Here is a 15,482-nt window from a genome sequence, read left to right on the forward strand (position 1 = left end):
GCATTGACAAGGATTTATGCTGAGGAGAATAAACCCTACAAAATAAGAGTTAATATCATATAATTACACATGTACACATTCTCTAAAACCAAAAATAATCTGAAGAAACATAAGAACGGTTAATAGTTCCGTGGGGAAAGGGTGAAGAAAGGAACTAGGAAGAATTCCAGGGGAACTATAAAAGATTTTAATGGGAATTATGTGTTCAGTCTTGATCATGTTGACTCACATCAGTGTTCTATCATATCACACACTCTGCATGTGCACTTCATTCTGTGCCAGGTTCATTCATCAAAGCTCTTACATATAAACACAGAGATAACTCAGTAGGGACACAATGATAGTGACATATTAAAGACTTAAAATACACCTGCACTGACCCTGATTCTGTCTATATTTAAGGTAAACTCCAGAGCAAGCAAAATCATCATGGACCCATTACAGAAAGTGCTCCACATTCCTCAGGAGCCCGCCCGCTCAGGCCTGAAGGTGGACTGAGGGAGGTCGTGGATCCTGTAGGGAGGAGCACCGGCCCAAGTCCTGGGCTCACTCTCACCACATAAGTGCACTTGGACACCTCACCACCCTCTACAACTTGGTTGTAGGTTAACATCTCCTTATACGATATGATGATACCTATACCCCACGAGTAGTGTGCAAATATAAAACCAAAGTCAATATGGGATAAAAGCGTGATCTCTGGAAAATGATAATAACTAATTTTATTTATCCAAAATCTGTCAATACACAAAATTAAAAAGATTTACATCTGCTCAGGTCACTGCCCTCTTTGTAACGACTGAATACATAGCTGCTTATATACGCAGAGAACATGCAAATCAGACCCTCCCTGTGCTGATTAAACAGGCCCAGCCCTGACCCTGCAGCTGGGAGAGGAGCCCCAGCCCCGGGATCCCAGGTGTTCCCATTCTGTGATCAGGACAGAACACAGACATCTCACCATGGAGTTAGTGCTTGGCTGGGTTTTCCTTCTTGCTGTTTTAAAAGGTAATTCAAGGTGAACAAGAGACACTCAGTGTGTGAATGGATATGAGTGAGAGAAACACGAGATGTGTGACAGGTTCCTGACAAGGATGTCTTGTGTCTGCAGGTGTCCAGTGTGAGGTGCAGCTGGTGGAGTCTGGGGGAGGCCTGGTGAAGCCTGGAGGGTCCCTGAGACTCTCCTGTGCAGCCTCCGGATTCACCTTCAGTAGCGACAGCATGAACTGGTTCCGCCAGGCTCCAGGGAAGGGGCTGGAGTGGGTTGCATACATCAGTAGTAGTGGAAGTAGCACAAGCAACGCAGACTCCGTGAAGGGCCGATTCACCATCTCCAGAGACAATGCCAAGAACACGCTGTATCTGCAGATGAACAACCTGAGAGCCGAGGACACGGCCACATATTTCTGTGTGATAGACACAGTGAGGAGTCATCAGGGTGAGCCCAGACACTAACCTCCCTGGAGAAGGGGATCAGCACCACCAGGAGGTGCACACTATGCACAGTTCTGGTTTATATTCCCAGGGACAGATAGAGGTTGCAGGCAGGTTTCCTGTAAGGGTCTGGGACTTCCTCCCCATAGAGCAGTTTCCCCCAGGGAGCCCTTATGGACACATGATTTTGTGCTTAACTTTTAGTCTCTGAATGAGATACTTGAAATAGGAAACGTATACGAACATGCACAGAAGACAGAGGTGTTGGCACTAGCTTAATCCTTGTCACTAGAAATGAATTAATTACAGATATCTTCGGGAACATGAAATGAAGCATTACAAGATTCCTTGTTGCACTCACTGTTTTTTACACACCCACCCAGCTCAGTGTACAAGCTCATTAGAAACCGCTACAGTGCATGGTGGACACGAAGCTGCAGAGGCGCCGAATATCTTCATCTAGAGAAGACAGGCTCCTGGTGGGCTCATTGTGGGAAGCATGTTCACCGCAACCATATTAGTCGAAAGCATAGGAAACCACATGGACCCCCACCAGGGCATGGTGTGGATGGGGAGCCTGAAGTTCACACACACACACACACACACACACACACACACACACACACACACACACACACACACACACACACACACACGGGGGGAGGGAGAGAGAGAAATAGGAGAGGAAGAAACTTTCATGGGCTTCGTCATTTCAAAAGGGTGAAATCAGTTAAACTGGATCTGACACAAAGTGTCATCAGAGCTGTGTGTCCTTGTGAGGCTCAACTGCACATCTTGAATTTCTGGTCATGGTATGTTATTTCTTTAGAATCCAGCAGGGAAAGTCTTACTACAGACATCAGGTGGTTTTTCCTTGAAGAACAATGAATGTCTATCTGCCTTGCTCTCATAAGAGTGGTGTGATTTCATTCATGTCCATGCAAATTCCAGGACAATATCTCCTTTCCAAGGTCGCGAATGCATTCAGAGTTCAATGTCCTTTGTTTCATAGATGGTGATACTCACTGTCCTTGTGCACCTGCAACTTGATTCCTTAGGAGGTATTTTCCAGAAACTACCCCCACACAGTGATCCACCATCTGCTGAGAGATGATCATTTGTCATTTCTCCTGCAATATCCTCCCTGCTCTCGTGGAGCACAACCTCGTATGCACTACTTGAGATGTTGACATGGAATATATCACATGTCACCTTCATCAATTCACACACAACAGCTGCCTATTAACATGTAACAGAAAAACAAGTCATTGTTCGGTATGGGACAAGGATGTGTTTACAAAAAAAACCTGGATAAAACCTCTGCGTTTGTTTTGCGCCTTCGTTCTTCCTCTGTGATATGGAAGCAGGATGTGGTGCCATGAGGGATTTAAGCTCTGATGGACAGGGAATGCGGTGTCCTGCATGAAACCAGCACTGACTCCAACCTCAGAAGAGACACAGGAAGTGCCTTTCTACTGTGGGCGTACTTACATTTTCTTCACATCCTAAGAGTGTGCACCTGAAATTATACCTCCGTCCCTTTGGTGAAATTGTGCCCCGTGGATACAGGAGGTCAGGACCACCGCCACCCTGAGCATGAAGCTCTTTGGGAGGGTCGTTCTCAAGAGAAGCACATCTATTTTGGGTTCTTCACCTGTTGTCAGTCATTCAGTGTTTGTGTGTGTATCTCAGATATTCCAGGATGTGTAAGATCAGTTACTAATCGAACACACTTGTTTCCTTGTGACTCTGCTCAGGTTGTGTGGACTCACCCAGGTGAACCTGGAGAAGGAATCCCAGGTGTACAGACTCTCACAGTCTCTCTCATTTATCTGAGTCACCACTAATTTCTCACCAACAACAGTCGACTTCAGGTATCTTTCATTTAACTCTGTTTTTGCGACTCTAGTTTCCAATTTTGCGCTGCATAGTGAGCAGGCTGTGCTCAGTTAAGTTATTGTAAGACATTTGGACAATGGATTCTTTTAAAAGAGGACTATGGGGTGAAGAAGGGGGAAAATACTGGGGGAGAAGGAGGGAGGCAAACCATGAAAGGCACTTGAATGCCGAGAACAAAGTGAGGGCTGTTGGGGGTGGGGGGGGAGAGGAAGGGGGTTGATGGGCATGGAGGAGGGAACATGTGTGGGTGAGCACTGGGTGTTATATGGACACCAACTTGACATAAACTATTAAAAAAAATAGAAATTGCTGTAGCTGAGGACAAGGAGGTTTTTTCCTGCTTTCTCTTCTAGGGTTATGATGGTTTCCTGTCTCACATTCAGGTCCTTTATCCATTTTGAGTTTATTTTTATGTATGGTGTGAGAAAACAATCTAGTTTTATTCTTCTGCATGTTGCTGTCCAGTTCTCCTAGCACCATCTGTTAAAGGGGCTGTCTTTATTTCCATTGGACGCTCTTCCATGCTTATCAAAAATTAGTTGGCCATACATTTGTGGGTCCAGTTCTGAGTTCTCTATTCTATTCCATTCGTATCTGTGTCTGTTTTTGTGCCAATACCATACTGCCTTGGTGACTACAGCTTTGTAGTAGAGACTAAAGTCAAGGATGGTGGTGCCTCCGTTTTGATGTATTCGGGGTCTTTTGTGGTTCCATACAGATTTTAGGATAGTTTGTTCTTGTTTTGGGAAGAATGCTAGTGCAATTTGGATTGGGATTGTACCGAATGTGTAGATTGGTTAGAGTACTAATGACATTTTAACAATATTTATTCTCCCGACCCATGAGCATGGAATGTTTTTCCATTTCTTTCTGTCTTCTTCAATTTCCTTCAAGTTTTCTTTAGTTCAAAGCAGCACTCTCAACAATAGCCAAAACATGGAAAGAGTATAAGTGTCCATCAACTGATGAATGGATCAAGAAGATGTGGTTTATCTATACAATGGAAAACTACATGGCAAAGAACGGGGGAAGAACATGGGTTCTGGTCTTACAACCCAGAGTCCAGTAAGTAGGGTTGCCTCCAACCTCCACCGACTGATGTCCGACATCATTCAATCAAGGATTTTTAGCTCTATTGGGCGTTCCATTCATGTCTATTGACACATCATGTGTACATGGTCCCTTGTGGTTGTTGGAAATCCCCAGCATATTCATCAGCTTTGTGGGTCTATCTCAAGGTTTCTCAACATCTCCAGTTCCCTGTGACAGAAAAGATCTCGTCTCTACAGTCACTCCACTGGGATTTCTAGAAGGTCAGGAACCTGAAAGGCTCAAGAGTAGGTCCAACCTGTCCTGCTATTCGTTCCAGAGAGAAGTGGGTCCCATGGTGGGGAGCACAGTCCAGAATTGGGGTTGCTCTCACCTGATATGTGGGACACTCATACACTCCTTCTCTGCTGCAGTGTGTATCTGTTCACCTCTACAATGGAGGTAAATTGAGTTCTACCTCACATGTTTGGGTACATATGAGAAAATAAGGAATGTAATGGGATTTAATATCCACCACAGGAAAATCACAAGATTCATCAGAATGTTATGAAAGATTTCGTGCTGCCAAACTATTCCAGATCCCTCACACTTGCTCTGGTTTCTTCCCATCTAAGGATTCTATTTCGAGTATTAGCTATATTGTCAGAGTACATACAAATACGGCCTTCCCTCTGCTGTATAAACCAGCCAACTTTCAATCCTGCAGCTGGGAGAGGAACCACCGCCCTGGGATTCCCAGGTATTCCCATGATCAGGACAGAACAGACATCTCACGATTGAGTTTATGCTTGGCTGGATTTACCTTGTTGTTCTTTTAATAATAATACATGGTGAACAAGAGACACCAAGGATGTGAGTGGATATGAGTGAGAAACCGTGGATATGTGACAGTTTCCTCACCAGGATGTCTTGTGTCTGAAGGTGTCCAGTGTGACAGTCACCTGGTGAAGTTTGGGGAGACGTGGTCAAGCCTGGGGGTTCCCTGAGACTTTCCTGTGCAACTTCTGGATTCACCTTCAGTAGCAATAAAATGCACTGGGTCCACCAGGCTCCAGGAAACAAGCTGTAGTGGGTCGCATATATTAATACTGATGAAAGTACCACATATTACCAAGACACTGTGAAGGGATGATTCACGATTTACAGAGACAACACCAAGAACACGCTGTATCTGCAGATCAACAATCTGAGAGCCAAGGAAATGGTATTCTATTACTTGGCGAAGGACAAAGTGAGGGACCATTGTGAGAACACAGACACATCTTTCCTGCAAGGACACAAGAGGTGCAGTGCTGCGGGGGAGCTCAGTTCACCAGGGGCCTCTCAGGTCACCAAGGGTTGCTCAGGTCAGCAGGGCAATACTCTTTCAACCCAAGGAGCAGATGCTAGTGGGAGTTAAATCCATGTTTCCTGTAACCATTTGGAGCTTCCACTTCATAACGCTGTTTCCCAAGGGGAGATCTCTAGAATCATGGTTTGTTCTTACCTCATAAATCTTTGAATAGTAACATTACTTATAATAGGAGAAAGACATAGGATAACAGAATGGATAAAAAAAACAAAATCCATCTATATGGTGTCTACAAGGACCTCATTTTAGACTGGAAAATACCTTCAGATTAAAAGTAAGGAGATGGACCTTGAGGGTGTTATGCTCAGCGAAATAAGTCAGGCAGAGAAGGACAAATATCATATGTTTGCACATATAGGAGGATTAGGAGGAACTTAACTGAGGAACAAGGGGGAGAAGAAGGGGGGAAATGGTGGGGGAAAGGGAGAGAGGCAAACCATGAGAGACTCTTGAATGCTGACTAAAACTGAGAACTGATGGATTTGGGGGGGAGGAGGGGTGGGCATGGAGGAGGGTACTCGTGAGGATGAGCACTGGGTGTTATGTGGAAACTAATTTGACAATAAACTATTTGTAAAAAAATGAAAACTAAAAATAAACATTAAAAAAATATTTCCACAAAGAAAAAAAAAATAAATGATTGGGACCTCATCAAGATTAAAAGCTTCTGCCCAGCAAAGGAAACAACCCACAAAACTAATACGCAACCGACGAAATGGAAAAGAGAGTTGCAAATGACATATCAAATAAAGGGTTAATATCCAAAATTTATAAGGAACTCACCAAACTCCACACCCAAAAACCAAACAATCCAGCAAAGAAATGGGCAGAAGTTATGAACGCACACTTCTCCAAAGAGGACATCCAGATGGCCAACAGACACATGAAACGATGCTCAGCATCCCTCCTCATCAGGAAAATACAAATCAAAACCGCACTGAGATACCACCTCACACCAGTCAGAGTGGCTAAAATGAGCAAAGCAGAGAACTCTAGATGCTGGCGAGGATATGGAGAAATGGGCACCCTCCTACGCTCTTGGTGGGAATGTAAACTGGAGCAGCCCCTCTGGAAAACAGTGTGGAGATTCCTCACAAAATTAACAATAGAACTCCCCCTTACCCAACAATAGAACTCCTAGGAATTTACGCAAGGGATAGAGGGGTTCTGATGCATCGGGGCACATGTACCCCAATGTTCATAGCTGCACTCTCAACAATAGCCAAAACATGNGGGTGGGTGGAAGGAAAGGGGGAAGATTGGCATGGTGGAGGGCATTTGTGGGGTGAGCACTGAGTGTTATATGGAAACCATCTTGACAATAAACTATTTTAAAAAATTCTGGTTTTCCTTGTTGATATTTTACAAGGTAATTCATGGTCAACAAGGAACATTGAGTATGTGAGTGAATATGGGTGAGACACAGTGGATATGTGACAGTTTCCTGATCAGGATATCTTGTGTCTGCACGTGTTCAACGTCAGAGTCAGCTTGTGGAGCCTGAAGTAGACCTGGTGAACCCTGAGGAGTCCCTGAGACTTTCTTGTGCAGCCTGTGGATTCACCTTCAGTAGCTAATATATGCAGCAGGTCCACCAGACTCCAGAGAAAGACCTGCAGTGGGTCTCATACATTAGCTATGAAAAAGTAGCACATATTATGCAGACTCTGTGAAGGGCCGATTCACTGCCTCCAGAGAGAAAAAAGCCAAGAACATGGTGTATATGCAGATGAACATCCTGAAATCCAAGGCCACGGTCATTTACTACTGTGCAAGAGACACAGTGAGGGCTGTCAGTGTGAGCCCAGACACCAACCTCCCTGTAGAAGGGGATCAGGATCACCAGGGTGTGAAAACTATGCACCGATTCTGGTTTGCATTCCCAGGATTAGGTGCAGATAAAAGTTATAGGGTGGTTTCCTGTCAGAGTCTAGGGCTTCTCCTCCATGTAGAAGTTTCCTCAGGGACGCTCTCTGAAAACGTGATTCTTGCTTTCCTATTCAGTCTCTGAATTAGATACTTGTCATAGGAAATCTACACAAAATGTCAATAGACAGAGTTGCTTGCATTACCTCAATGCCTGCCACTAAATAGGAATGAATTACAGATGTCATGAGGCACATCCGCTGATCTTTACAGGATTCCCAGCTGTACTCGCTGTGATCACAGGAATACCCAGCTCAACATGCAACCTTGCTAGAAGCAGCATAAAGCGCAGGGTGAGCACGAGCCTACAGAACCATCCTAAGTCCTAATCAAGGGAAGACAGATTCCTGGTATGGTCATTGTGTGGACCATGTTCACTACATCAATTTTAGTTGACACCACAAGAAAGCACTTGGACCCCACCAGGATGTGTTGTGAATTGGAGTTTGAAGATCACACACACACACACACACACACACACACACACACACACACACACACACGAGAGTATCCCTAATTATTTCAGAAGTATAAAATCAGTTAAACTGGATGGGAATTAAAAATGTCAACAAGATTGTGCATCCTTATGAAGCACAGAGGGGATCCTTCATCTTCTAGTGGTGAACACCTTGAATTTGTGTTCGTGGCATGTCCTTCCCTTAATATCCAGAAGGGGGAATCTTACTGCAGACATGATGTGGCTCTCTCCTTCGGCAGAATGAATATCCCTCTGCATTGCTCTCATAAGGGCAATGTGATTCCTTTCCTGTCCATGCAAATCCCAGAAATATTTCCATCTTATGCTCCTGAAAGGACTTCACAGTTCAAAGTCCCTTGTATCATAGACAGTGATATTCACAGTCCCTGTGCATCTGCACCTTGTTCGTTAGGAGGTATTTTCCAGCCCACCCCACAGACCCAAAAAGATCCACCACCTGCTCTGAGACATATGGGGCATTTGTCGTTACTCTACAATACCTTCCCTGCTGTCCTGGAACACACCGTCGTATACACTACTCGGGATGTTGTCACGGAATAGATGGCACTTCACACTCAGGAATTCACATGCACCAACTGCATGTTAACATGTCAGAGAGAAACAGGACATTGTTCATTACCGGGTGAGGATGTATCACAATCAAACCTGGATAAACCCTCTGCATTTCTCCCCGGCCCCTCCTATATCCTCTCTGTCTGGGAAAAAGAAGGTGGTGCCAGAAGGGAGAAGAGGCTCTGGTGGACAGGGATGGTGGTGTCCTGCATGAACCAGCACTGACCTCTACCTTCGGGGAGACATAGAAGAGCCCTTCCAATTAGTGTCCTCACATTCTTGTGACATCTCCAGGGTGTGCACCTGAAATCACATCTCTGTCCCTGGGGTGACATTGTGCCCCACGGATGCAGAAGGTCTGGACCCCTCCTCCCTGAGCATAAAGTTATTAAGGAGGGTAGTTCTCAAGAGGATCAAATCCAATTTAGGTTCTTCTTCTGTCTGTTGTCATTCATCCTGCACGTGTATCTCAGACATTCCATTGTGTAAGATCAATTACTAATCTAACACACCTGCCTCCTTGAGGTCTGCTCAGGTTGGCTGTACTCGCCCAGGTGAACCTGGAGAAGGAGTCTCAGGTGAACAGACCCTCCCAGTCTCTCTCATGTACATGCATCAGCGCTGAATTCTCACCAAAAACAATCATCTTTAGGGTTTTTTTTATATTTTTTCTCAATTCTAGCTTCTCAGCTTTGCTGTGCATAGTAAGCTGGCTAACCTCAGTTATGTTATTGTAAGCTGTTTATACCTTGGATTCTTTTTAGAAATGTAGTGATTCAATAGCCAAAGTGTGTAAAATGCAAAATTTTCATCGAGAGATGAATAGGTAAAGAAGTGGTATACACACACACACACACACACACACATACACACACACACTGGAGTATTACTTGGCAATGAAAAGGAATGAAATCTTACCATTTGCAACATAGATGGAACTAGAGTGTATTATGCTAATCAAAATTAGTGAGTTAGAGACAAATATATAACTTCAGTCATCTGTGGAATTTAAGATACAAAACAGATTAATAGAAGGGAGGGGAAGCAAAAATAATATAAAAACAGGAAAGGGGACAAAACATAAGAGACTCATCTATAGAGAACAAACTGAGGGCTGATGGAAGAATTGTAGGTGGGAGATGGGCTAAATGGTTAAAGGACATTTAGAAGGATCCTTATTGGGATGAGCAATGGCCGCAAGTGTAGGGGAAGGATCACTGGATTCTAATCCTTAAATGATTCTTACACTATATTCTAACTTAGATATAGATTTGAAAATAAATAAATAAATAAATTTAAAATAAAAAACTAAAAATTTAGTCATTGACTAANAGACATCCTTTGTCTGACTTTCCAAAATCAATGATGACATATATATATATATGTTAATACATATATTTTATATATATTATATGTAAAATATATGTATATTAACACATATGTTAATACATATATTTTAGATTTTGCACTTGTAGAATTTTTATTGAATTTGGTTACATAACTGATATTATATTTCTATATATATGTCATATATATACATATATATACATACATACATATATACATACATATGTGCATATATATGTTAATACATATATTTTAGATTTTGCACTTGTAGAATTTTTATTGAATTTGGTTACATAACTGATACTATATTTCAAATCTGAAAACGGGTCATATATTTACATTTAACATATGAATTTATGATGCAATGTCATTTCTCAAAACAACTTAAAGTAACAATTAGCCTGTGATTATCATTTAAGACTTTATAATCCTTATTTTCTAAATAATTTTATTATATGTACAGTTGTCCAAATATAATCTAGATAATTATAGTGACATTAAAGTTATTGATATTTTTTCTGAATTAAAGATTTACAAATTCTTAGTAATTGCTTAGCAAATTAATTTATTCAAAAACTTTAATAAATTTCTCAAAAATTACTTTGGAATACGAATTATGTTATAATTCGTGACCCTGCACAGTCTTTCTCAAGTATGTTCAATGTAAAATAACCAATCTGCTGCGGTGGTACATTTGGGCAGCCTGCCCTGGGCCCGCTACACAGGAACTTCGGAGCTTGTGTGCCTACATGCTCAGCTCCAGTGAGGAAGATGCTTCCTGCAGGTCTGCCTGTGTTTCCCAGAGCCATCCACAGAGGAGATTTCATAAGTGAAGTTGAAGATTTCACAACGTCCCCCATATAGAATGGGTACAGGAACAGGCAAGGCCCACTGGTAGGAGTGCAAAATGTCACCCCTGTTCTAAAAGTTGGCCACTCTCTTGTGAGGATGGTCATGTACATAATCTTGTGGCCAGTCACACCAATTGTAGCCACATAATTAAGTGAAATTAGACCACACGTGCTCTCAAAGATGTATACAGACACTCTCGTAGGAGCTGTCTTTGTATTACACTATGGAAGCCACTAAGCTTTCCTCCAACAAGGGAATGGATAATCATTGAAACCATACTGCAGACAATAGAAGAAAGAGCCAACACATACATGAACATGGATGAATCTCAATTTTATTGTCCCTACAACGGGAGACACCACTGCCTAAACCCACACACTGCATAAACCCATCCGTAACGGATGGAATCTGCAAAAGAAGATGCATAGGAAATGATTTCATGTGGGAAGTACAGAAATTTGAAAAGATCTGAGAATGTTGCATTTCCTTGACTTGCAGTTACTGAGTTATCCTGTAACTTGATTGTGTTCCTCTGAACTCATAGCATCTTACACCAAATAAGGTCCAGTTTTGCATACTGAAGTTCCTTCTGAAAAATTCCACTTACCTTGATTATTAGATAAAATGTACTAAAATTATATCCATAAACACTTGTGTCTCAACACTCTGTATTGTGTTCATTTTTAACTGGGTGGTTGTCTGATGATCAAATAAATGGGATAGATGAGATGGACCGATATTGAAGGGGGGACATATTTGTTTCAAAAATATGTTTTTAAAATATTGGAAATTGTGGGCAATTTCATTCAATGTCTTTCATAATGATGTGAATTCTCTCCCGTGATTTTTAAACTAACATGTAAATATCAATCTATTATCTATCTAATCTATCATTTATCTATTATCTATCCATACATGATATATCTACTATCTTATCATCTGATCTTTATTTGAAGTCTGTTCATCTAGCTCAGCATTTATTCTATCCCCATATGTCTTCAGGGCTATGAATATACTGTCTACAATTTCCTTTAAACCCTGGATAGTTACATCCCAGTGATTTCCAGGACAGCCAGTCAGTTTTCATCAAGATGTTTATTTGAGTGCCACTATCTTCTAAGTAACTGGTGGTCTCTGTGCCATATCAGAGAAGCTGTCCACTTTTTGTGAAGCCAGTCAGTCCTCCCTGAGTTAACACCCTCCTGTGTGAGGTGGGGATTTCTCAGGAGGAGGCACGTACCCTCCACACAGGAGAATCGTATCTGCAGACCACACAGAAAGTGTCCGTGTGTTGGTGTCTGTGCACTTAAGGACATAGGCACTGCTTCCAGGCTTTGCAGCGGGTTTAGCAGGCAGAGCGCATCAGCAGGAACCATCAGGACCAGAGGTCCCCAGGTGTGCCCATGCTTTGTAGGTAGTTGCCAGGTGAGCTTAATACATCGTGTGGAAACGAAATAAAATATGATCTTGGAAACCAGTGTTCTTTAATTATTATTATATTTACACCAGAATTGACATCAACATTTGTTTTTCATTGCAATTATGTGTGGATTGACTGTTAATATTGAGTATATTTAAAGACTAGATTTGGAAAGTTGTTTGAACAAAGTGTGTGTCCTTTTAGATGACTTTCAGAAAATTAGATTATAATAAATTGTGATCAATGATCTGTTCAATATTTATGCTCATGTTCAGAAAGCTGAGACCACCTCTTGATCTGCTTCCAACACAATTCATACACCAAGTGCTATCCCAAGCCAAGACCATCAATCCTTGGGGAATCAGCAAAGAGATGCCCACAGGTGATACTGGGAAGGACCAGGGAAGTCTGACTCAGTCCCTGCCCACTTATAAGGAAATGCTCCCTCCCACACGTGCAATCTTCTTCTCAAACTCTAGGGTAAAATCCACTCTCAGAAAGTGAGAGCCCACAGCTCTCCCTTCAGACATGTAGAGCTGTGTTCTAGAAGAGATTCTAAGGTCTTCTCTTGTGTCTGGTGACAGCTGCCGAAGTTGACGTTCTCAGATGTCAGAGATGAGACTGTGTGGGTTGTGACCGCTGATGACAGACCCAGCCTGTGTCTCCTTCTCCCCAGGTGTTCTGTCCCAGTGCCGCTGCAGGGGTCATCCCCAAATGTGAGGGGCTCACAGAACCCGCACCTCACTGCCAGCATGTCTAGATTTTCCACCTCAACCAGTAATTCCTGGTGGAATTGGATCCACTTACCCCAGGTGGAGTGGATGCAGTGGATGGTTCATATATTATCGTATATTATACAGTACATACTACAGCCTAGTTCAAGAGGGGCACATGTCCATCTATGAGGCAGTTCATTAGGCAGGAAGGAAGAGGGATAAAGCAGGTGCTGGCCCTACCCTTGGAGAGTCCCTCCAGGATTAACAGTCACACAACCAGAGCCAACACTAACGGCAAAAAGGACAGAAAAGGCCTAATCACAGAGCTGGCTCAAAAGTCACAGGGCATGGAGGAGAACACTTGTGGGAATAAGCACTGGGTGTTATATGGAAACCAACCTGACAATAAACTATTTTTAAAAAAAAAGATAAAATGCTTCTGCATGGCAAAGGAAACAATCAATAAAACTAATAGGCAACTGATGGATTGGGAAAATATAGTTGCAATTTTATGTATCAGATAAAGGGCTAATATCCAAAATCTATAAGGAACTCATCAAACTCCATACCCAAAACACAAATAATCCAGTGAAGAAATGAGCAGACGACATGGACAGATACTTCTCCAAAGAGGACATCCAGATGCCAACAGACACATGAAACAAAGCTCAGCATCCCTCATCATCAGGGAAATAAATCAAAACAACACTGAGATACCACCTCATGCTGGTCAGAGTGGCTAAAATGAGCAAAGCAGGAGATTATAGATGCTGGTGAGGATGTGGAGAAACGAGCACCCTTCTACACTGTTGGTGGGAATGTAAACTGGTGCAGCCGTTAACAATAGAACTACCCATGACCCAGCAATAGCACTGCTAGGAATTTACCCAAGGGATACAGAAGTGCTGATGCATAAGGGCACATGTACCCCAATGTTCATGGCAGCACTTTCAACAATAACCAAATCATGGAAAGAGCCTAACTCTCCCTCAACGGATGAATGGATCAAGAATATGTTGTTCATCTATACAATGGAATCCTACCTGGCGATGAGATAGAATGAAATCTGACCATTTGTAGCAACTTGGATGGAACTCGAAGATGTTATGCTAAGTGAAATAAGTAGGACAGAGAAAGACAGATACCATGTTTTCACTCATATGTGGACCAGGAGAAACTTAACAGAGGACCATGAGGGAGGAGAAAGGGAAAAATAGTTGGGGAGAGGGAGACAAACCATGACTCTTAAGTACTGACGAAAAAAAAAAAACAGGATTGATGGGGGTGGTGGTGGGGAAAATGAGTGATGGGCATGAAGGAGGGCACTTGTGGGGATGAACACTGGGTGTTATATGGAAATCAACCTGACAATAAATTATAAAGGAAAATAAATAAATAAATAAATAAATAAATAAATAAATAATAATAAACTTTTTTTTTTAAGTCACAAGGGATTTTAAAGAACCAAGCTTACGCATAAGTGGTGCAATTACCCTTAGGGTTACCTAAAAGTCACCAGGGGATGCTAAGTTCACCGGAGAGCTCAGGAAAATATGAGGAGTTAAAGATACCACGTGGAATTCAGGACACCATGGGACATTCAAGTATCCAGGAGCCGCTCAGGTCTGCACGGGGCTCTCAGATCTCCAGGGAATGCTCAGGTCTCCAGGAGACATTCGGGTCACTAGGGGACACTCAGATCCCCTGGTGGCGCTCAGTTCACCAGAGGCACACAGGTCACCAGATGCACTCGAGACATCCGGGAGAGCTAAGGAAACCATGCGGCATTCAAGACACCATGGCACATACAGGTCACCAGGGGGCACCTGGGACCTCACAGTTCATATCCAGAATCAGTAGTGTTTCATGGTCAGTTTCTTGTGGAGCATCTTTATCATCATGTTCTGCAAAATTCATCCTGAACAGTAATCAGTACGAACGTTTTTTTTTTTAAACATTTACAAACACAGATGACTTCTCATGTTAAGTGGGAAAGGTTATAATAGTCGTGCCTTCCTTGACAGAGACCAAGTTCTGTGATAAATCAGCTCATACAATCAGACCACGGCATCTCTGCATTTACAAGGACACTAGATACCATTTGAAGAATATTTATTTATTTTGGGAAAGAAAGGCATAGCATTATCACGGGAGGGGCAGAAAGGAGGGTAAACACAGGATACGAACCATACTCCAGGCTCTCAGCTGTCAGCACAGAGCCCGATGCAGGACTCAAAATCACAAACCACTAGATCATGACCTGAGCTGAGATCAGACGCTTAACCGACTGAGCCACCCAGGTGTCCTTGAATATCATTTTTATTTTATTTTATTTTTTAAAGTTTTTTAATGTTTTTTATTTATTTCTAGGAGAGAGAGAGAGAGAGAGAGAGAGAGAGAGACAGCGTGAGCAGGGGAGGGTCAGAGAGAGAGACA

General features: G+C 42.5%; 1 pseudogene across 1 annotated transcript in view; it reads left to right on the plus strand.

The window, feature by feature from the left end:
* Positions 1-901: 901 nt before the first annotated feature.
* LOC144221931 (immunoglobulin heavy variable 3-48 pseudogene) overlaps positions 902-15,482 on the plus strand; it is a 32,623-nt pseudogene continuing 18,042 nt past the window's right edge. The window contains exons 1-2 of the transcript XR_013332222.1: positions 902-1,008; positions 1,112-1,438. The product of XR_013332222.1 is annotated as an immunoglobulin heavy variable 3-48 pseudogene (transcript). The remainder of the gene's footprint in view (positions 1,009-1,111; positions 1,439-15,482) is intronic.

Source organism: Crocuta crocuta, unplaced genomic scaffold, assembly GCF_008692635.1.
Source record: "Crocuta crocuta isolate KB4526 unplaced genomic scaffold, BGI_CrCroc_1.0 scaffold514, whole genome shotgun sequence".
NCBI lineage: Eukaryota > Metazoa > Chordata > Mammalia > Carnivora > Hyaenidae > Crocuta > Crocuta crocuta.